This window comes from Ixodes scapularis, unplaced genomic scaffold, assembly GCF_016920785.2.
Source record: "Ixodes scapularis isolate PalLabHiFi unplaced genomic scaffold, ASM1692078v2 PGA_scaffold7__128_contigs__length_106722199, whole genome shotgun sequence".
NCBI classification, from domain to species: domain Eukaryota; kingdom Metazoa; phylum Arthropoda; class Arachnida; order Ixodida; family Ixodidae; genus Ixodes; species Ixodes scapularis.
Genome location: NW_024609882.1, coordinates 31,748,440 through 31,771,483, shown reverse-complemented (window position 1 = coordinate 31,771,483; position 23,044 = coordinate 31,748,440). Strand labels below are relative to the sequence as shown.

Genomic DNA, 23,044 nt, shown 5'->3' with positions numbered 1-23,044 from the left:
GCATTACTTATGGCACCTTCGCTGAGATTTTATTTTTTTGTGTAATGCTGAAGAACGGAAAAACACCTTTTGAGCTGCGAAATCGGCTAGATTCAACGCGGCAGGACAATCGAGAGTGGCAGAATAATGCCACCACAGCTAGGGTACGAGTCTCTGTGTGGTAATGTGTGGTAATGTCAGACCATCTGGTGTCCAGACGCTTTTTTAGGGGCGAAGATCCTCAGGCTCTAGCCTTGTCCGTCCGGCGTCCGTGCTCACATCGTTTGCCATCCCATTTGTCTTCTTAAAAAAAGAAATAAAAAATGGTTGCGCAGTCGACAGGATTCGAACCTGTGCGGGGAGACCCCAATGGATTTCCTAGTCCATCGCCGTAACCACTCGGCCAAGACTACGGGACGAGTAGGGGGCTCTGAGATGTGGTACACTCTAAAAGAACGTTCGTGCGTCTACTTTCACGCACAACACTCGGAGAACCAATCACGTTAACTTACGGAAGCAGCTCAGCGAATGACAATTCCAAAACAGATGTTTAGACCAAAAAAACGCAGTCTGAGTTCTGACATTAAGCAATGCAAAACGTCACGCTTGCATTGCTTAATGTCACAACTCAGACTGCGTTTTTTGGTCTAAACATCTGTTTCGGCATTGTCATTTGCTGAGCTGCCTCCGTAAGTTGCGCTGATTGGCTCTCCAAGTGTTGTGCGGGAAAGTAGAGTCACGGGCTTTTTTTTAGAGTGTAACTCAAGAGCTGGGGATGTCATGGATGAAACGTTGCACGTAGCTGCTCAACGTCTATACAGCAGAGGGCACTGCGGTCAAATGCGTATATAATCACGTTAAACTTTGCATGCATTGGCTCAACGTTTATAGACGAGCGGGCGCTGCGGTCAAATGCTCAAATGCGTATATAACCACGTTACATACCACAGATTCTCTTTCTGACATGGATGAAAACGAACGAAAAGCTCGGCAGGCTGTTGCTCAGCGTCTACGCAGACAGCAAGCTGCTCCGGAAGCCAGGGCGCGAGAAGCTGCTGCAAAGCGTCAAAAACGCCAAGCGGACTAAAAAATCAGCACCATCAGCACTACCTATGAATAAAATCAGTATCATCAGCACCACCAGAGCTTCGCCTCAATCAACATCATTCACTACGTGGAGATGCGGTCATTTTTTTCCCTTTTTTCTTTAGAACGCGAGAAATGGCGTCTATTGGCTTACGCTCTTAGCATCTTAGCTTTGAGCTGTGCTTCCACGGCGTTCAATGTTTCGCTGTTTCTTTGTATTTTCCTCGTGATCTCGCGTTCCGCACCAGAGCAGGCGCGCTTATTTATGTGTGGCAGTTTGAGACGCTCAAGTTCGAAATGCCCAAAGCTGACTCTACCCAAAACAAGTCCTATCGAGTCACTTCTCGCAGCGCCCCCTGGACAACCCAGGATGCCTACAGACGATTTGCACACACGCCAAGTAAGAGCGGCCATTGCTGACCTTCTCTTGTCTTACCCAGAGGCCGAGCCAGTGAACCAGTGAAGCGGTCGTTGACGAGCTTCCATAAAAGCCAGTGCTGGGGAGAAGGACACCGTAGAATCTGAAAGGGCAATAACCTGGCCTGCTGTGGTCACGATAAAGTTAAGTAACCGTTTAAAGAGGAAACGAAAATTGAAGGTCCGTTATGGCGGCGTTCATGCGCAGCTGCTCCAAAGCGTGAATAAAGTCTACGCGCCGCACGCACCAGTTTTCCCCGTCAAAATAAGGCTTTGACGAACGCGCGTTCAAGACGCCATTTATTTTAAGTTTTTGCTTTAGAACTGATACTGCTGCAGACGCCAGCATATCCGGCGCGTACACCAACATTCCCAGCATTCTCGTTGATGCTTGGGTAGCTTAGCAACAGGTTCATTGGAGATATATAAAAAGATAAGCGGACAGCTTGCCATTAATCAGCGATTACGAACGGATCGCCGAGATGCAAACGGACCTGGAGTTTGCCGACGGTCGATTTGGCGCCTCCTTGTGCACGCCATTACGCCTCCTTCTAAGACGGAGTGGCGGCTCAGTCCACACGCCAACATGCGTGCTGCGTAGCCACAACGCAGCGGACAAGAAGTGTGTCCAAAGCCAACATCGTCCAGCCGACCGTCGTGTGAACGACAAAACGTGCTTTCGAGGTAACGTCAGCCACAAAAGGACGCCCGACAGATAGCGCTGTTAAAGGGTCTTCCTCAGTGTCAATGGGGCGCAATTTGTGCTGTTCTGTTTCGTTCGTGCGACGCCACGCACGCGAGCAGTTGTACACACATGGTGTCCCTTTTGACAAAGGTAGTGCGTCCGCATGGGTGTCCTCCTAGGAATTTGGTTGTGGTTGGGACTTCTGGATTGAACTGACAAGATGAGGACGGCAGAAATGTTTTTGCCGTGTTTCGCCTTCAGTGCGAGCTTTCCACCTTCGATGGTGCTTCGGCGTCTCGTGATCATCGAGCACAAACTCGCCACCAAACCACGGCGGAAGGCAAGCAGCGAGTATCCGGACTCCGGGTATTGGAAAGTGACGCCCTGCCGTTCTCATCCTGCCAGTGACTATAAAAAAGAAGGCCTACGCATGACGTCATCTTTAGTAGTCCCCCGAACCCGCCCCAAGCGGTAGAGAAGCCGACGCTCGACGCGAGTACGCCGCAAAGTGACAGACGCGTGCGTCTCAAAGGAAGAACATATGACGCCAAAAAAAAGAAAAACGCGTCGCGTCACTCCGCAAAGCGGCGCAAACATGGCAACCGTTGTTGACGCTGTGATGCGGCGGCATGGCATTCGGTCACGTCATAGCGTCAGGAGCGGTTGCTATGGTTACGCCACTCGCAGGCGTGACGCGACGCGATTTTCGCTTACACATGTTTCAAGCGTCAGCGTCGTGGCACGTTCGTTGTGGGACGCTACCAGACGAGCTCGCTGCGACGCGTAGGTGAGCTATGCGGCGATGCGTGGATCTACTACTAACTCCGTTCACACCCTGTAAGCTGACATTGTAGTGGGAGCTACGTTGCAAGCCGGGCTAATCAGACGCCTCCCTTCTTTCACCTGAGCTGGCTCTGTGCGTATTGGCGGGAGCGTGATGACGTGGCGAAAGAGGCGTATGACTGGTCCAATGAGGACGCAGCTTCCACCAGTCCCAGCTTAGGTGCGAACGCAGTATACACTCTAAAAAAAAGTTCGTGCGTCTACTTTCCCGTAATACACTAGGAGAGCCAATCACCGCAACTTACGGAGGCAGCTCAGCGAATGACGATGCCGAAACATATAGCTATGGTGCCTGGAACGCGCCTCCGACTGGTGTGTTTACCGCGGCTAAAAAAGTGGTCCCTCGATTTCCGCCTGATGACGTCATGGAAGTGTCATGCTGTCGCCGGTCGCGACCCTGGCGGTGTCTCCGCAGCTGTGGTGGATATGGCAGACGCCTGTTCTGGTGCAGGTCGCTCCCCACCAGGGTGTAAGATAGACAGGTGGGGAAACGGCCCATAGAAGCCTACCGCAGCGCCGTGACCGTATTGTGTACTCGTCTGCTTGCGGGTACCCCCGACTTGCGACAGATGGCGCTGCGGCGAGAAGAAAAAAAACGGAATCGAATTTGCGTGGAACTTTATGGGAGAGTGCGCAAAATAAACTGAGAGCACGACAGTCCTTCATCAAAAATCCACGAGAAACCATCTCCGTCGGTTTAGCCGGTCGCCACCGGTCGCCCACCTGGAGTGAGAGTTCGCGGTGCTCCACATAGATGGCGCCACAGAAAAAGAGAAAACCGAGGGGGACACAATGCGGTCACTCATTTGGCTCTCGTTTCCCCACCTGTCTATCTTACACCCTGCTCCCCACTGTGATAGTTCACGGAAGCTTGAGCAGCCGGAAGTTGGAACGCCTGGGACGCAGTGACGACAGCGACACTCGCGTTCGCTCGTGCTTTCAGCCGGCATTCCTACGGCCAACCGCCAGGATCACGACAGTCAGCAGCATGACACTCCGGCTTCTGTGACGTCATTTGTTGCCACTTGGGGACCACTTTTGATGTATGGGCAGCATAGGACGCTAAACGCATCAGTCGAAGACGCGTTTCACGCACCATAGCTAGGCTTAGGCCAGTCCCGCTACGAGAACAAGCTTCCATACTGAGCTTATGAACGCGCGTACTTGCAACAGTTGTTCGCTGCAAACTACGTCGTTTGAGGAGATCTTCCTCTAAACACCTCTGTGAACTCAAAACCACTCGCACTAATACAAATTGACGAGCCCAACAAACTTCGCACGTTCAGCTCTCCGCAGACGCCGGCCGCCATGTTTGTTAACGTTTGAAACCAAAGCGGGAGAACAGAATACATTTGAAAACAATATTGACTCTATCTTGAATATGTGGTTCTCATACATAAAAAAATAATGGATTAAAATACTTTTACTTCACGGAACTACAATTTTACAACCAACCTTTCACACGTCAATCATCTCTCTAGCCAATGAGAGATGTAAGCACATTGTAAGCACGGGGCGGGACTGAGCGGGCTGAGACCTCCACCTTTTGCCCCTAAAATGCGTCTGACGGCGTAAATATTGCTAAAAAAGAATTATTCTTTGTGGGAAAACCTTTCTTTAATATACGTGTCCCATCCTTGTCTTTAAAAAAGTTCCTTGCAGTGTCCCTCTAATCGGAACAACGCTCTAAATTGTCTAACAATATATATATAAAAAAACTTGCTGCTTAATTTTTTTTTGTTTTACAGACTTTTTTTCTTTTTTTCATCTTCATCCATTGTCTTCGTCTTTCTCTTTCAGCAGGGACGGTGAAACTCAGTGCCGCGCCGATTGACTTTCAAAACCTCTGTCCTGCCGTTTAGAAACCGAACAAACTTGTCGAAACTGTCTGCTCGCCTCGGCATAAGACAGTTCACTTTGCTATTTTGAAGTTGGCTCTGCCTATGAATTATTCCCACCCGTCTTCTTCTCCCACAGAGATGTAGTTGAGAAACTTAAATCGTGTCAGTTCGTGGACCGTTGAATCAAAATCACTTCTACCGAATTACCCAAGTCATCAAGAGACTGCCGGAAACGTAGCGTCACGTGTTGGCGTCTGCAGGAGTCAAATGTTCGAAAGCAAAAGAAATCTAAAACAAATGGCACTTGGAACGGGCGTTCCTTAGTGCCTTTTATTGGTTATTTACTTCGACTATCGTACAATGGTAAGGCGAGCGCGGGCAGAGGTGGTAAAGTTGTTGAGGCGTGGCTTCGAAAACCTCCCGTGCCACTTGCAAAAAAAAAAAAAAAAAAAAAAAAAAAACACTTTCAGCTTTTTTTTTATTTTGGTGAAGAAGGAAGAGCAGAGAAGATGTGCTATGTGCCGCCATCTATGAGCGATGGCGGCAAGCAGACAACCGACAAGCCAATTGTCTGGTTGCCGCCGTCACTCATACATGGCGGTAGCTGTCCAGAGGGTTGTGTCGAGATTTACTTGTCCACGGAGACGAAACTGGGGAAACTAGCCCTTAACAGCTCCGTTGTAAAAAAATGTGAGCTATTATTTAGGATGCTGTGTGAATGAGCGGTATTTCAGTGTCTGATTGTTGTCCATACTCTCCACTTGGTCAGCAAAAAATTGCTGAGTAAACACGGATGGTCGATGGTGGTTGAGCTTTCTCCAAGCCACACACTTGCCTCGGCATATTCATATCGTCCGCGACGGTATACCCAAGTTACCTCTGGTGCTTAAGTAACTTAGCGAAAGGTTTACTTAGTCACCCACACGATGAGTAGAAGCAGTTGTATAAACAGAAATTATTTCATCGTGTATTCGTGTCACTATTGCAACGTGATCTACGTTAAAGGCGCCAGGATAATTGTGGCAACGTCCAGACATAAATAAGCAAAACAAAATATTTTAGAGCATTTAACATTGTGTAGTTTAAATAAAAAGAAAACGAATCTGGCTTTAAACTGAAAGATGTTGGGATTATTCAGAACTAGGGCTGAGCAATTGATCGATTAACCTACCGATTGATCGATTAATGCTCTAATTGCGATTAATATTTCTAACCGGCTAATCGGTGCAATTTCGACGAACCAAAAGAAAGTTACATTTAAACTCTTTCACCATGAAGACGTCAACGAGTACACCTCTAAGAAAGGCATACTTTAGGCGAGCTTTTAGCCTAAAGTAAGCTGTAAGGGCGATATTTGTACCTACAAACGAGTGGAGAAGGCTACACATGTACCGACCCCTTCAATGCCGGGGAATGCCCGTTTAGTTCAGCGAAGCATACTGCGAATAATTAAAGGATGTCGCTCTACCCGGAGAGTATCAACGAGCTTCTTTGCCTCATACAACCGAAGTAGTATTCTGCGAGTGTGAGCTAGTGTCTTTGAACTGTTCTCGACTACACATCGAGGTTGATTTATAATCAAAATTCGATATCGTTTGTTTATCCCATATACAACAAAATGAAAGAAAATTTTGAATTCTAGAAAAAGGATTACGCGTTGGAATGAACGAGACCGATTAGTCGATTAAAAAATTGATTAAAGGGAAGATAAATCGGATTAAACATTTTAATCAACGCCCAGCCCTATAATAAAAACTGAGTTATACAGCCCGTGTATTTTTTATGGTATGTGATTCGTCTCTAGTTGTTTTGATACGACGTCTACCAATACACCACAGCAAAAGACAGCCTGCAGCCCTGTTACATTGGTAAGAAAGAAACTGCCTACAGACATGACCGAAGCACACATTATGAAGCAAACATACTTCGAACTCAATTGAGGCGTGTACCCACATAATTCCGTCATCGTGTCTACAGCCAACACCCTGCCTTTTGTATCACGCACTGACGCTTTAGGCTGACGCTAAGGAGATCGCCATCATTCTAGTCGAACTAATCAAAACTTGCTTTCGACTATTTTTATTATTCAGTTTTGGTGCAGCAGCGTATACGTTTATCTTGTTATCACGATTTTAGAAATAAATGAACTGCGTAAAGGACGAGGACAGAGGTAGAAACGAGTACGACACACGGAGGTGTTACTTGTTATCACGCCCAATCTAAACGAGCGACATAAAAGTAACAGTGTACTCGCAATGAGAAGCTCGCAAGAGCGCTTCTGTTTTCCTCTCTCTGAAGTCCCTCTATCCAGGGAAACGTCGCGCCTTTCATTGTTGTGGAAATGCTCGAGACACGCGCGGCGCGCCACTTCTGGGAAGAACATGGCGTCTGAAATCTAGCTCAGTGCTGCGCTGTGCCGCCATGATCTTTCCAAGGGCTCCACGTTGCACGTGCCTCTTGCATCGACGCACATTGCGCTACTTTTAAAACATGAAGGGACTTTAAAGTGGCGATGCAACAATAGTTGTTCTTTGCGCAAATACTGCTTAGAACGGATCCCTATCGTTAATGACCTATGAAACACGGGTTCGTTTTTTACGCCACGCAATAGAAGTCCCAGAAAAAAATTAAAGAAAAACGAGCAGCGTTCACCCCCTCAACTCGCAGCCAGAACAAGCGGCCACGTGATCTGGAGCCGATTATATGCCGCCAGTGTTGATCATATTCACGCGCTGGGGTTGGCAAGGCACAGTACACGCGCTGAGTTCCAGGCATTGTTATAGTTCGGCTATTGTCTTCGTTGCAGCGATTGGACTCGGGTCACTACCCGAATGCTTCTCGAGCTAGCAATTATCACGAGCCCAAGTCGAGTGCCCACGCAATGCTCGGGTCCAATCTATGAACCGCATTCATATATCGTCACTTGGGTGTACTGCGATCCCCACGTTACGTCATCAAATTTTGCAAAGGAGAGATTGAATGAAAAGGATCGCTTTTGTCCTTGAAATTACACCGCAACAAATGAGTTTCTTGGCCAGTGGCGTTCCGTGCGACTATCCTTGACTCCCACTAGTGCCAGTAAGCTCGTGTATAGTGAAAAACATTCCAATTGAATATCGTTGCACAGCTCCTTTAACTCACTGTGGGTAGCGCACATGCTACCTACCCGGTTATGTTTTATTTTGATAGTGCATAGAAACTTGGCATTACACGTGCTTGCACCAGCAGAGGAAGGTGAAGTATCCCTATTCTGAGTTGTGAAAAAAGAATTGTACCAGGCGCCGATTCCCCAACTTATCGCCGCGAATATACCTAGCGCGTGGCAGCTTCGCATCACTACTATAAAAAAAAAAAAAAAGACAACTAAGTGAAAGCGACATTTTGCCGGTAAAAAAGTGACGAAGTGGTGCGAGCAAGGTGGAAGATAAAATAAGAACAAATAAAACAGAACGAAAACAAACAGTCGCGAAAATAAGTTAATTAAGAACGCGATAGGCCTTCACTATTAATCCTGAAAGTCGGACTAGACCATTAGTCCCGACAGGCTAAGCCTCGAGCGGTAGACCGGGACCGAACGAAATTGGATTACCTGCCCACACTATTTTGAAAAGAAAGAGCTGCCGGGACGCTGAAAGCGCCATCCCGGAAGGAAGGAGACGTGGAGTGATTTGGACAGCCCTCCTTGACTCATCGCCTGAGAACTGGCTGCGTTCGCCGTTCAGACGTTCGCCAAAGAATACTTCAAATGAGAATATAACACAGGAAGCTGTAATATAGAAGTTAGCCAAGGGGCCTTAACCACGCCCTGTGATGCACCGCGGTGCCTTTGTGCTTGTCATATCAACTATAGAGCCACTAATTAAGCTGCACTTTAGAGTAACGTCAATTCTGTCATCTTGAATATTCAAATTACTGTTGCCAGATTCTTTAACGCATTTATTTGAAATCGCAGGAACTATAGCCTCCTATATACTGACAAAGTCTGGCAGCTCGCCACGAGAAGCGGCTGCCGAAAGGGAAAAGATGGAGCTGCAGACATGGGACGAGAGGAGAGCCACGTGACTGGCGCCCTGCTGTGGCGAGACGTCGAAACACACTTCTCCCGAGCGAACAAGTGTGTTTCGGGTCCTCGCTGCTGCAAAAGCTGTGCGCTGACGTCCAGGTTCCCCGAGAAATGGCTCTTTGATGCTCTGTGCTACCAGATCCTCGCGCTCCAAATCTGCGACCGGGCACTCTGTTGCTCCGTCGTCAAACTGCCAGACTTTCTGAGTATAAAGAAGGGTATGCTGCAGCACTCGGTGCAGGAGCGCTCGTGTAGCCGCCGAGGCGTCGTCCAAAGCGGCAAGCTCGTGCTTTTAGCATGCGCAGCTAAGAATAGTCCATGCTAAGGTGAGACTAGAGCCACTGGATCCTGGGAAAATAGCTCTAAGCTCCCCGTATGGTTGCCATTTTTGTCCGCGAAATGAGAAATTTCTCGTTGACCCCTCCGTTCTTGGTGAACCGATGTAAACTTGCTGGTGACGGGTATCTTTATGGAGACGTTTCTTGTATACCGAGATTTTGTTATCCGCACACCGGCGAAACAAGCGTACATCTTCGTACCACCACCACATGCTGTATCGGTGTTTGGAGGCACTGAAAAATAAGTTTACCGTTTTAAAATACGCAAGACGAAAAATATAATTGTAAGAGCACCGTGGAGATGTGCATGATTGATAAGTTGATTGCGTACGCAGTGCCAAAGACGCTTATATTGGCGAGGAACGCTTGTTCCATTGTGACCTTGATGCGACTGGTTTAGAACGACTCTCTGGAAGCTTCAAAGCTTTGAGTGGACCGAGATGCCGATTTCAATGACAATGTAGACTGGTCAGCCAATCGCCTTGCGAGGTTTTTATCGTCTGTATGTTAGTATCTGTTTGTGTCCGGCTAGCAGGTAGGGAAGGTAATGACGCTACTTTCCTAGGATCCAGTGACTTTAGGTGATACAATATACAGGGTGTCACAAAAGAAAATTTACACGGTCTTTTTCACGGCGAAAATGAACTAGGCATTGAAGAACGCTGATTCTCTGCCCAAAGGTACCGCTAGAGGTCACAACCATGATGCCAAAGTTTCAGCCCGATCCGATAACTTAATCAAAAGTTATAAGTGATTTTCCGAAAATTTCAATGGGAAAATGGCGGCCGACGGAGTTTCCGAATACATGGCTCTATGGCACCAGAAACCGAAAACGGATGAAAATGGGCTCCATTTTGCCATTGAAATTTTCAGAAAATCACTTATAACTTTTGATTTAGTTATCGGATCGGGCTGAAACTTTGGCGTCTGGTTGTGACCTCTAGCGCTACCTTTGGGCGGAGAATGAGCGTTCGGCGATGCCTAGTTTATGTTTGCGGTGAAAAAAACCATGTAAAATATTTTTTGTGACACCCTGTATAAGCTTTATGGCGCCGGATCAAAAGCTCGGGAAGTGGCAATTTTGAATCATACCGATCACCAATTGCGCATGATGCGCACTGAGCACCAACATGGCGACGCCCACAAGAAAATTGGGAAATAAAGTGCTGACGTTCTGATACCCAATTCACACGGCATTGTAAAGGCACCTTTAGCAGAGGTACCTGTAGTAAAGGGAGTTGGAGGTTGTAATCACACGGCGCGTAAAGGTCCCTTTCGCTAAGGGAGGTCCTGTGTTAAACGGAGCTCGCCAAGCGCCCTTTACAGATACAGGGAGTAGCCTCAGACCCACGCACTGAAAATAAAAATCCCATATATAAATATATCTTGTTCAGTGCATTATAACAAATTATGACTGTGAACACAAATGTGATGGGATAATACATTAATGAGGAACGGATACTCCAACTAGCAGGTAGCAGCGGCGGCACGTGAAAAACAATGTCTGCTACGAACCGGAACGCGATGGACCACCACGAGCTCTTTTTCGAGGTTCTAAACGAGTGGTCTGACGACTCCCGCCCAAAACTTCAGTGAGAACCTTGCGGAAAAATGGAGGTGCTAAACAGAAAAAAAGCTCGCCCATCACGCAATGGAAACTTGTAAACGCAGATGATTTAGGGCCAGTGAGGCTAGACGGCTCGGACGTTTTAAAGCAAGACTCATTTAAGTGCGCCCTTAGACTTCGAGAAAAAAAAATAAACAGCCACAAAAGCAAACACACATAATATCTAGGTTTTAAATGTGATACTGCACACACAGTAATCAAAAACTGCGCGTCAAACCGATTTCGAGGAATAATTGTTTATCACGTGCTCCTCTCACGGTTTAGCAGGAATGCAATCAACATAAACTTAAAGTGCTCCGTTTATTTTTCGTGTGATCAAGAACGCCGTTTCCCACAGGCACCTTCAGCTAAGGGACTTAAGTTAAAGGTACTTTTACGCTACTATGCGAATTGGGTATTACTAGAACGAGACGAACTGACATAAATTTTACCGATGCCCTATCAAAAGGGTAGGAACGAGACGCGCCATTATGTCGCCTGTAACCCGTCCTTGACTGGTGTGTTTACTGCGTACAGAAAAGTGATCACACGATTTCCGCCTGATGACGTCATAAGAGTGTCTTGTCGCCGGCCGCGATCCTGGAGGTGTCACGGCAGCGGTGGTGGATGTGACAGACGGCTGTCCTTCTGCAAGTCGCTCTCCACTGTGACAGTATAAGGAGGCCTTTTCAACCAGAAGGTAGGACGCCGTGTGACAAAAGCGACACTGGTGTTTGCTGCTCGTGCTTTTTTGTTCCGCAACTTCTACTGTCGACCGCCAGGATCGCCACATTCGACAGCCTGATGCACCGGTTTGTGTGACGTCATTTGTTTCCACTTCGGAATTACTTCTAACGCGTGGGCTGAATAGGGCGCTCAACACACCAATCGGAGACGCGTTCCAGGCAGCGTAGCGCTACAAAAAGGCAGCTCAAAGAGACACTGCGAATGTTCGAGATTCGCAGATGTTACAAATTCGCCTGCCGGATCTGATCGTTTGTTTCCTCCAGCATCATGTCGTTTTCAAACAAATTTTATAGTTAAAAACATTTTGGGGAATTTTGCGCACGCTAATGCGAAGCGCAAGTTCGTCTGCTTCTAGCGCAGGGGTTGCGGTGACGTTAGAACGCCGTGCTCTGACTGGCTCCGGTAGGGAGGAGAGTGGGTAGATATTGAGGCAGCTAGCATTGACGTTCACCCACTATCTTTCCAATCAGGAATTGCCCCGTTTCAGGTGAGGAAATGTTCCCCAGCAACTTCGAGGTTGTTGGCTAGTTGTTCCCTACGATTCCCTAGATCCTCGCGCTGCGACACGGATTGCCGGGATCGAGTTCTGCTCGAAACGGGCGAGCAACTCCAACAACTCGGAGACCTTTGAAGCGGCAGCAGCCAATCGGAGAAACGATATGATCAGGTGACCCCCACCCATTGTCTTGTGGTGGTGATGATGATAACTGGGCAGGAGTTTTTTTTTACTTTGTTATGATTTTCAATAGATAAAATAAGGATGGCTAGTTGGGCTAGTTGGTTTTGCATCATGGTGTAATACGCCAAAACAACAGGGACAAAAAACGAAGGGAGGACTACACAGGACGCGGTGTAACTTTCAACTGAATTGTATATTTGGATGACGGAATTAAAAAAAAAAGAATATAAAAGCAGGCACACTTGGCAGAACACCAAAGACATGGTCTAACCCCCCCCCCCCCCCCCCCTCAAATGCCAGCGTCATTGGTTCTTCAAATAGTAGGATTCTTTATCAGTCAAGGACAAAGAGGGAGCGCTTATACAAGTATTGTCGTGGTGGGACCTAATCAGGAAGGCTTCGTGAATTTCCCTTGTCGTTTTTGTTTTGTAACGGCCCATGACACAGGTGTCACCAAAGATAGGGCTGCACTTTTCAGAGTTGGGCCCGCAATCGCAACGGTCACAGTGAACCGCCTAAAGGCCAGACGTTTAATAGATCAACGAGAAAAGAGTCAAAGTACAGGCTAGCTGGTGGAAGTCAAGCATTTCGTCGTTTACCCTGAGACTGGGGGGTTTCTTTAGAAGAGCAGAAGTAACAGAAAAATTGAGACCTGTCTGTTTTTTCTGTTACTTCTGCTCTTCTAAAGAAACCCCCCAGTCTCAGGGTAAACGACGAAATGGTTCAATAGATCGTTTTCGCTACAAAATTGTTTCAGGGAGAAGAAATAGTATTCTCAACGTAGCCAAAAAATATTTAAAAAAGCACACGTCAACTTGAAACTTTAAGTCTAAATAGTGCAATTTATTTAAAACTTCCACGATGATGATAACAAAACATAGCAATTCGAGCTTCAGGAGTTGCTGCGTGCGAACGCAGAACGACCGTGTTGCCGGTGTTGCGACGTCTAGACGTTGGGAAGAATTGTCCCCGTCTGGAGCTGGCCTTAGACGAGCTATGGTAAATGTGCTCGCATAACCACCAAGCGTCACAAAAAAATTTTTGAGCGACCTTACCCCGAGAGAACGCGTACAAAATAATAATAATAATAATAAAACAAAACAGAGAAACGCATTTCGATCGAGGCGGACAACCGGCGCCAGGTCTGTCGTTTGCCTGGCGCCGTATGGCGCCCGCGCGTCCCTTACGAATGCTTAAAAGCAAACAATAGGAAAGAGACGACGCTCATACCTTTCCCAATTTGGGCGTCGAGTGCCCGTCTTGCCGCCCGGCTATCGGACATTCCCATCGGAGAGGATAAAGAGCAAAAAGAAGGGAAGGTCGCTGCGAGCTCGCGGGGCGAGCGTGCTGCGCTCCACAAAAGAGTTTCGGCCTCTGCCAAAAACGTTAAAAAAAATGATCAGCTGGCTTCTTCGCAAAGAAGCTTTCAACGGGCGACATTGGGAAACAACAAAAAATAGAAGAAAAGAAGACAAAACGTCCACAAGAAGCGTCCTCGATTCTCTGGGTCAGAATATGGGCTCGAGGAAATAGACCTTCCAAGATGAAATAAAACGGAAAAAAAAAAAAAAAAAAAGATACGGAGACGTCAACACCTTCAGATAGCATCGATGGCGTCGTGTGGCGAAGAACCGCGCACGACATGCTCGCGACAGGATGGCGACCTGGCGCCGCCGTGCTGAATATCACTACGCCAAAGAAAGAGAGAGAGAGAAAGAAAAAAAGTAAAGAGAGAGAGAGAGAGAGAGAGAGAGACGAATATTTAAAAAAAAATGCGAAAAAAAACAAAGAAAAAACGAGAGGAATTGACCGGTCTTGCACACTAACCTCTTCGTTTGTTTTGAAGTTTTAATCCATAACATGCGCGCCATCAAAAGGGAAATTAAATAATGAGAAGGAAGGACTGCGCCAGGAAGATTATCCACTCTGATAAGCAGCTTTCCAGTCGCGGTGGATAAATTCTTGCACCTTGCGTTCCATATTTTTATATTTTTTTTCTGTAGATAGGACTATTTTGGTCATTCCCTTGTGTGCGCTGCGATCTTTTTTCTCCTGGGCTGTGGAACACGCTCTGAGCATGCGCACAAGCTCTCTTTGGCGAACTATCCGACGCCGCGCACGCGTTTACAGCCCAGTGACTCAGTATATTTTGGGCCCGGGAAATAAGTGCTAGGACCGTTTATATGCGCCGCTTGCTTCTCCTCTAGCGCAAACATTTTGATGCTCTCGATAGGTTGAATTTTTATTAGAGCCACCCTCTCCACCACCTCGCTTCGATTGTAGGTTAAAATATTTGGTTATTATAACTTCGCATTCTAGCTATGCCAGGCCACGTTTGCCAGATTATTAAACCGTGTCCAAGTTGCGAAATAAACTCAAACGAGCCTCGAAAACAGTATCTTAACTCTATACTTCGTTTCGCTTAAAGTTCGATCGCAAGCCGCTGTTAAGATCGGACGGATGCAGTCGAGCGGAGCCAACAGTGCACCGCCATGGTGCTCGTTGTACTCCGTTATGGGTTTGCTATGCGGAGCAAAAATTCGTCCGCTTCTTGCAGAAGGGCTGAGATGATGTCAGTACGCGGAGCTCTTATTGGCTGAAAGAAAAAAAATATAGTGGGTAGACATCAATGATAAATGCCTTGAGGTCCACCCACAATTTTTTTTTTTTAATCAACCAATAAGAGCCTAGCGTTCTGACATCATTGCAACCCGAGTGCAAGAAGCAGATGAAGTTTCGGTGCGCATAGCTGACACATCACGGTGAAAATACAGCAAGCAGAAAGGCGCCAAATACCAGTATAAGCGAACAAAAAAGAACTCGTAGAAAGGAGCCTTTGTTTCTCTCCAGTGCTAAAGTTTCTAAATTTCGTAACTTAACATCAAGTGCAGCCCTTCCCCGTTTATAGTTATTTCTTAATTGTGGGAATATCAATGACACCCAAGTATTTTTGTGCCAGTCAGAAGATCATGCCGGGGTTGTTTTATGCGGAAATATATTTTCTGTGCTAAAAGCAATAAAAATAAAAATTGTGCGAGTGCTTCGGTCATACCCGATAAAATCGTCGCACGTAGCATTGGTTCTTGGGTCGATAAACCTTGGTCCATTCGTTTATGTAACCATACTACTAAGCTCGATGGGAACGTCGTTGATTGTCGGTATGGTCACGTGATAATTTATGACCGCTCATTCGGAGTGAAGCGTTGCTGCGGCGGTGACGCTGTTGCAATGGCTACCAAAGTTTGAGAGGGACCAAGTCGACGAAGTAAGCAGAATTTGCCGGTCGACACATCGCCTGCCAAATTAACCAAATGGTGGTCACGTGATCACCGCGGCCCCGTCAAGGGTAAGGTGGTGTTGACGTGACACCAATGAAGTACCATCGTTTTTTCATGTCGGTTGCTCGCCCGCTTCAGTCTTTCACTATACGTAGCCAGGTCTTCCTTAAAATACACCCACTGGCAGTGGCGTGGGTGTTTGCGTCTATATACCTTCTTACCACGTTGAATGAAAGGAGCAAATACAAACTCAGTCGTGCTTGCGAAATCCTGCCGTGAAAGAACTTCAACTATGAGCGTGTTTAAACAGTGTTGAGAAACGAAAAACACACACACACACACAGACATTGAAATTCAGCACGAGGAGTGCTTCATATTTCCAAGGTTCCCGCTCCAAGCGACTCTCGAAAGTGTTTCGCGGCTAAAATACAAAAAGAATGTTCACTAGCGTCGTCCCAATTGGACGAAACTCTCCGCTTACCGTTAAAATTGCGGCCCGTTCCTATAGCGAGTTCATGCCACACTGCCGCTGAAAAGCGCGCGTAAAAAGGGCCTAACAACGGTGCCTCCCAGCGCCTCACGTATAATCCATCTCGGAACTTACGCGCGGCGCTTTAAATTTCCCACGCGCAAAGTCGCTGCGCTGCGTAATCAATTACCTTCGCACATGGACTGACGCAATGATGAAAACGCCCTTTAAGCGGCGGTCACACTGCTCATATTCGTACAAAAGACAGTTTGCAGCAGGCATACACCGTCTTGAGGCGTGCTCCTTTCTTGTATACGACGGTGACGTAGCGTTGGTTGTACGAACACTGTCTGCGAACAAGTTCGAAGCACACGTATGTATGAAGCGTTCCCGAGTTGTCTGCGCAGACAATTCTGTCATCATGTCTACAGACCAAATTTTTTGCATACAAGATGTTCGAGCGGTGCGACGGTGGCTCAAAGGCCGGTTCACACATGTACAGCGGAGCGCTAAGTTAGCGCCTGATGAGCGCTCATGTGGCACCGACTTGCGCGTGCCGTAGCGCTCGGTTAGCACTTCAGCAGCGCTAGAGCAAAGTTCGGTTAGCGCTTCAGTAGCACAGTGTAAGCGTTCTGACGCTCCTTGTTGCTGCTCCGGAAAAGTGCGTGGACGGCGATTCCTTTGTTGTTGTTTCTCCTTTGGCATTGCAAGAAGAGGAAGTAAAAGAGCCGCTGTTGAAGCAAAGTGTCGGGCAGACGATCCAGAGTCATGGACTTTGAGCGACTAACTGATCGGGTACTACTTCATCGCTTTTTATTCGACATGCGTGATCCTGGTCTCAATGACACGTGGTTAAAAAATAATCACCTTCCAAAGAGCTCTGTGTCACGATCCCCTTAGCCTGGGAACAAGTTCGCCGGGTACCTGTCGGTATACCCCAGTGGCCAAAAACAATATTAACGTTGAAAGAAATCGCAGCCTGTAATATTTATCCTATGTGCTTTATGACAGAAAACACCCAACCTTCCTCGGAAATGTTGCGATTTCACTAAGTAATTGAAAAATTTTAAACTGTTTTTTACCGGCCTGCAGCCGCACAGCGGTGGTCGTCGGAACCACGGGGCGCGGCCGGCGTGACGTGGACGTGACGTGAGCGTGACGTTAAATGGGGAACGTGTAAAACATTGGCAAGTTGTGCAATTATTTGCTAAACATAAGGCCTATTTTTAGAAATCTGGTCGTATTGACATAAACAAATGCATCGAAAGTATCCTACCATTACCAAATATTATTATTCGTAGTGTTAGTGGCGCCATCTATCAGAGGTCAACAAAACCATTTCGGCTCTGTGGCGTTGCTCACTTGCCCATAGTCCCGTAGCTCTCAAGTTCTGAGCAGCGCTCCAGGCGAGCAAAATAGAATATTCGGCTCGCGTTTCGAACGCGCGGCATTACGTTTCCCCAACTACAGTTGTTTTTTTGTACTCCGTTTCGTTCTAAATGCCAGTGCATAGAGTTATTATAATGTACGCTAGAGGTTCAACTGGCGCTAGTGTCTATGCGACTTCCGTGACGCAAATTGAAGCAGACAGCAACCAGTCTACTTTTCCAGTCTTCCTGTGTATTCCTATGGGAAAGCGCGCGTGCATTTTGACTCTTTGCCGGAAAATAACACGGAACACTTTGGTTATTTGGGTCGTACCGAATAGTATGTTCCTTGATTAACACTGTAAAAGTGTAATTGCTTTAGTTAGCGCATTTTTCTTCATCAGTGACCTATGTTTAACTTCGCTACATTTCAGTCCCAAACGTGTCTTCCGCAGCAGGTGTGTAAAAACAAGCGACGATTCGAAGCAAAATTACAATCGAAAGGAATGTAAAGTGTGTTCAAGGCTCACCAGCAATCCGGTGACGCTTATATATTGATAATATGCCAGTCCTGTCACTATATAAAAATGACCCCGTCGTGCATGAGCGGATAAAAACATTCAAAACGTAGAGAATAAAGTTCTTGGGCTATAAAAGTTGTCTCTTCGTATTGCTTTCTCTGCCAAACAGCTTTTATCGGGCACTTGTTCTCAAAGATTTCGAGCGTGCGAGTGATATTTTGAACGTAGAACAAGCAGCTTCGCTCAGAGCAGAAAGAATAAAGCGGTACTTACTTATTTAAAATAGGAATAGATTACGTGGCCTTCAATTAATTTTCATCGTATATGCACGTGTAGTTACTGATCCGGTGTTACTGCGTAGTTCTTGCCGTCTTTCTTAATTTCCAGATCTTCTTCGTTCGTTTGGCACGTATATCCCCCACGCTGAAAAGCTACGACGTCGTGTTCGCGCTAACAGTGTCCGACAGTGCACATAAATACACGTACGAAGCTGTTTTAGCACCGTCTTTAATGCGATGAATTTGAAAGAAAAACACCGTAACTGACCAATTATTTCGTCGGCCTGACTGAGAAATGGTCCAAGCTACCTAGTACGTACGAATTATTCGGGATATTTGCTCTTATGATCGAGCGCAGAGGGAAAATGCACTCACTTTTTCCCATAGAAATGCATTACCGGAAGTCAATTTCCGACTGGTTGCCGTCTGCTTCAATTTGCGTCAGCACACTAGCGCCACTTGAACCTCTAGCGTACATTATAATAACTCTATGTGCCAGTGTAGCTGAGGCTACAAGAGCGAGCTGCGGGCTTTCAGCGTCCCTGCCTAGCACGCGCGTTCGTGCAGTGCGAGCATCGTTCAGGAGAACGTGCTTTGGCGAGGAACTTCTGCTTCGCTATCACGTAAGGTGAAACATGCAGCTCACGGAAGCTATAGACGCTTTCAGGCAGCTGTACATGGGCGCCGCCATAACCGACCTTCAGTTTTCCTTCCCTCTTACTCCGTTCGCTTCATTTTGTCATTACCACAGTAGGACAGGTTATTGCCATTTTAGGTGTTACTGCTTCCTTCTCCCAAAGCGTAGGTCTCTCTGGAGGCTTGTTAACGCCCGCTTCAGTGCCTGGGCATCTTGGTAAGACAATAGAAGGTCGGCTATGGCGGCTCAATCTGGCGCGCGCTGAAAGCGTCTATAAAACAAATCAATAGAATAATCCATTTGAAAGGTAAGGGAACGAGTCCAGCGGACTCGCTAAAGAAGAACATCTCACGCTCGATCTCGCTCAATCCGTTCTTCCAAGATGCCATCTTGTTCGTTCTTCTTTCAACGCTGGCAACCATGGCAGCGTTTGCTGAGGACCAAGCCAAAGCCGCCTGCGAATCCGGAAACCTACCTCCCCATTAAGCGTCACAACCAAGTGACAACCACATTACCGGAAAGACGGTGTGAGAGTTGAGAGTGGCTGCGGGGGGAACATATTTCAATCTGTTTTTATTTTATGAAAAAAAAAGAAAACTAGGGCACGTATCGAAAAACGGTTTTCTGTTCCATATTCCACGGGTGGTATAGGGATTAGCTCCCACACCTATCGATCTGAAGCCTGAGAATTGTTGCACAGCCCCTTGAAGCGCTTACAGGACGCTATTAAAGCGAAAACAAGGCGCTACTAAAGCGCTAACAAGGCGCTACAGAAGCGCTATTCGCGCGCTACATTAGAAATAAGTCACGCGTTAGGAAGCGCCACATGAGCGCTCTTTGGAACGCTCACGTGGCGCTGACTTTGCGTTCCGCTGTATGTCTGAACAGGCTTTTAGGGGACCTTTCCAGAGGTTCGTCGAGAAACATCGGCGGTCGCCATTTCTTGGGCAGGAAGCACGTGATTGGATCCGAATTCTCGCCGAAAGCTGACGTCATACTCGTGTCCAATACATGCTCAGGGTATACGTGATCAAGCAATGGCGGACAGGCGATGGCGCGGACTTTTGAAGATGGTATATTCATTCTGCAGCTGGAAAGCCTGCCCCCCCCCCCCCCCCCCCCCCTCCCCCCCACGTACACGCCGCTTCGGGGCGTCCAGCCGGCAACCCAAGCCTCGCTGTCCCCGATTGCATCTCCGGAAAGGGAGTCCCATTCCACTTAATTCAGCAAAGTTTCGTCGACATTTTTTTTTTTTTCAATGTTAATCGTAAATAAGAAATGTCGTAAATGTCGCCAAATGCTTAACAAACAAAAAACTGTAAGAAAGAAACAAAAAAAAAACCAAGCACACACTGCGGATTGAATTGGTGACCGCTGCGTATGGAGCAGACGCCTTACACTGAGCTACGCCACCGCTTTTGGAAACTCGTTGTAACCCTTTGTTTTATAGGAGTTTAGCCATTTCCGTCGAGGTGCATGATGTAGTGCGTATACGATAAAGAAGAAAAAAAGATGTAGTGCGTATAACTTTACTTTTTTTCTTTTTTTATCTCGCGCGTTCTTTTTTATAGCAGACAGAAATAGACGTACAAAGAGTAGCTTGATGGAAACGACCTAAGAAAATGTTTCCCAACAAGCTCTGCACATTTTGCATTGGAAGGTGTTCCCACAAATGGATACCTAAAAAGTTTGCTCATTACTAAACTTTATTAATCAGCCAGTGTGGCACATCGCGAAAATAGATTTGCTTGCTTAATAGGGGATTTTCAATGCAGTGTCTTCATACACACGTGCGCTTTCGCTTGAGTGGTGACATCTCAGTTATTTTTCCGCCCACTCGTTTTTTTTTTTTTATGCATTTTGAAGTGCGCGCAATCCGGTGTCACTCAGCTCGAGCGCGTAGCTTTGGCTAATGCATAGACGCCATTTTACCGCCTAAGTCACGCACTCAGTGCGCTAGCACATTCAGGGCAACAATGGATGTCTGCAACCTGAGACAGGCAGACATGCACGCACCCTACGCCATATTTGAGGGCGCTGTTTAGAGCGCATGCTCAGAATTAGCTCACATTATTAGGCTGCCAAGGCCGGCAAACTTTATGGTGAGGAATGCACGTCGTAAAAGAACTGGAGAAGCGTGCCATCAGCACGCGCTCAGCAGTCGCGCGCACAGTTATGGCTGTCAGTGAATAGTTCCCATAGGACTGTGAAAAATACTGCGTTGGTTGGACGAGTTTAGCGTCAGTCTGCTTTAAAAATTATTATATTTATTTATATTTCTTTTTTTACATTTTTTTTTAAATTTCTACTTGCATTTGCATTGCTTCCAAGGAAGAATAGTGGAAACGACACAATGGAACGACTTTGAAATGAAAGCTCGTCTGTATGTGCCGGGACGCTGTCACTTAAGAAATTTATCCTTGCATGCGGATTTTAAAATCCCTCTTGCGCGCTTTTCGCAAACCAGAAAATATCAAGCGAACTCTCAAAACGTACGCAAGTAAAGAAAAAAGAAAAAGGATAACAACAGATTTTGTACTTGAACAAAACTAGGCACTTTCCAGAATCACGGCATTCTGTTTACGGCCGCGTTTCTTTTATTCGGTTACGATGTCCCCAGGAAAAGGTAACGCGAGCGGTCAGTCCCACCAACATCTAAGTGGATTAGATTGGCGCTGCCCATTTTACGCAAAACACAAAAGGAATTGTACGCAACTAGCCACACATGCACAAAACGAATACAGAAAAGATAACTTTTGGTTGCTGTCTTTTTTTTTTTTTTTTTTAGAAGACGCCAGGCCAAGAACGTGATCCGGTTCAACAAGAACGGGGAAAAACCAAACACCAAACGCATACTGGCCATTTTATCGCTAACGCTAGCTCCATGCTTGGTTACCTAAAGAGAAACTTTAGGTTAGCACCGATGTCCCTAAAACTTTTAATGTATAAAAACCCTTGTACGTTCCAAACTATACTATGCCGCTGTAATCTGGGATCCGGGTCTCTTAACTCTCGTGGCTGATCTTGAAGCCGTACAGAAATGCGGTTCCCGTTTTATATTTACTAACTATCATCGCCAATCTAGTATCTCAACTATGTTCTTTTATTACGCCGAAAAATATCTCGTTTTTGTCTTTTTTTGAATCAAATTTATTATTCTAATGTTTTAACTAATGTTAAAACATTAGTTAAACTTTAACTATTAAACTAATGTTAAATCTTGTTTTCATCTCGCCGCGCGTAGATCATCACTTTAAAGTCGGAATACCTCGTTGCATTACATCAGCCTATTATAACTCTATTATTCACAGATCATCTTCAGAGTGGAATCGCCTTCCCGCGAAATTGGTAAACATACCGTCCTTTGACTCGTTGAAAAGTCCGGTGACTGCTAACTTATATTAATATTTTTCTTTGTTTGTTTGCCTTGTCCTATAATTTCTAAACTTGTTTACACATTTTTTTAAACATTTTTAGTGCTTGGCTTTTAGTGTTTGTATGTTCTTTTTTGTATTCCAAATTTGTCTTGTACCACTGCCCTCCGTAATGCGTCAGGGTCTTGAGAATACTGAAGTAAATAAATAAATAAAAGTTTTTTTGCGCGGAACCTCGAGCTCCGCGTAAAACTCCCAGGCAGCCAAACAAATGCTGAATGCAACCCGATTTGTGTACCCATAACATTTATTTTTCTTTGCGCATGGCTGGGCGCATCGCCCCAGTGTTTAAAAATGTCTGTGAAAAATAAAAAGCTAAAATTTTTTTTTACCCTTAAAAATAAATTACGCATCGCCGAAATCCCGGTTTCCGCCCAAACGTAGTGCTAGCGGTCCGGAGCAGGTGTCCAGAAGGGAGTTTTCGTAGACCTCATTTCCCTTTCCGCTAAGCCCTCCGCAATGAAGAAGCCACTATTGCGCCTGCGCGCCGATGGCCTTGACTGTAGAGCTCCGGATATCGAAGAGGGTTGTGGAGAGCGTTGCGGGACGGTGAAAACCATCAACGAAAACTCCCCAAAAGTTTCAGCACGAACCGTTATCTTATTCCAAGGTTGTAAACGATGTTCGCAAATTTTCAACGGGAAAATGATGGTCGACGAAACTTATGAATACATGGGGCCCAATTTTCCCATCTAAGATTTCAGTAAATCCCCTGCAGCTTTCGAATAAGGTAACAGTTAGTCCTGAAACTTTGGCACCTGGTCTGGACCGCTAGC

The 23,044-nt window shown here is 46.4% G+C and overlaps 1 non-coding gene across 1 annotated transcript; it reads right to left on the bottom strand.

The window, feature by feature from the left end:
- Positions 1 to 309: 309 nt before the first annotated feature.
- Trnap-agg lies at positions 310 to 392 on the bottom strand. The gene has a single exon. It is a non-coding gene; the product is annotated as a tRNA-Pro (tRNA).
- Positions 393 to 23,044: the final 22,652 nt, after the last annotated feature.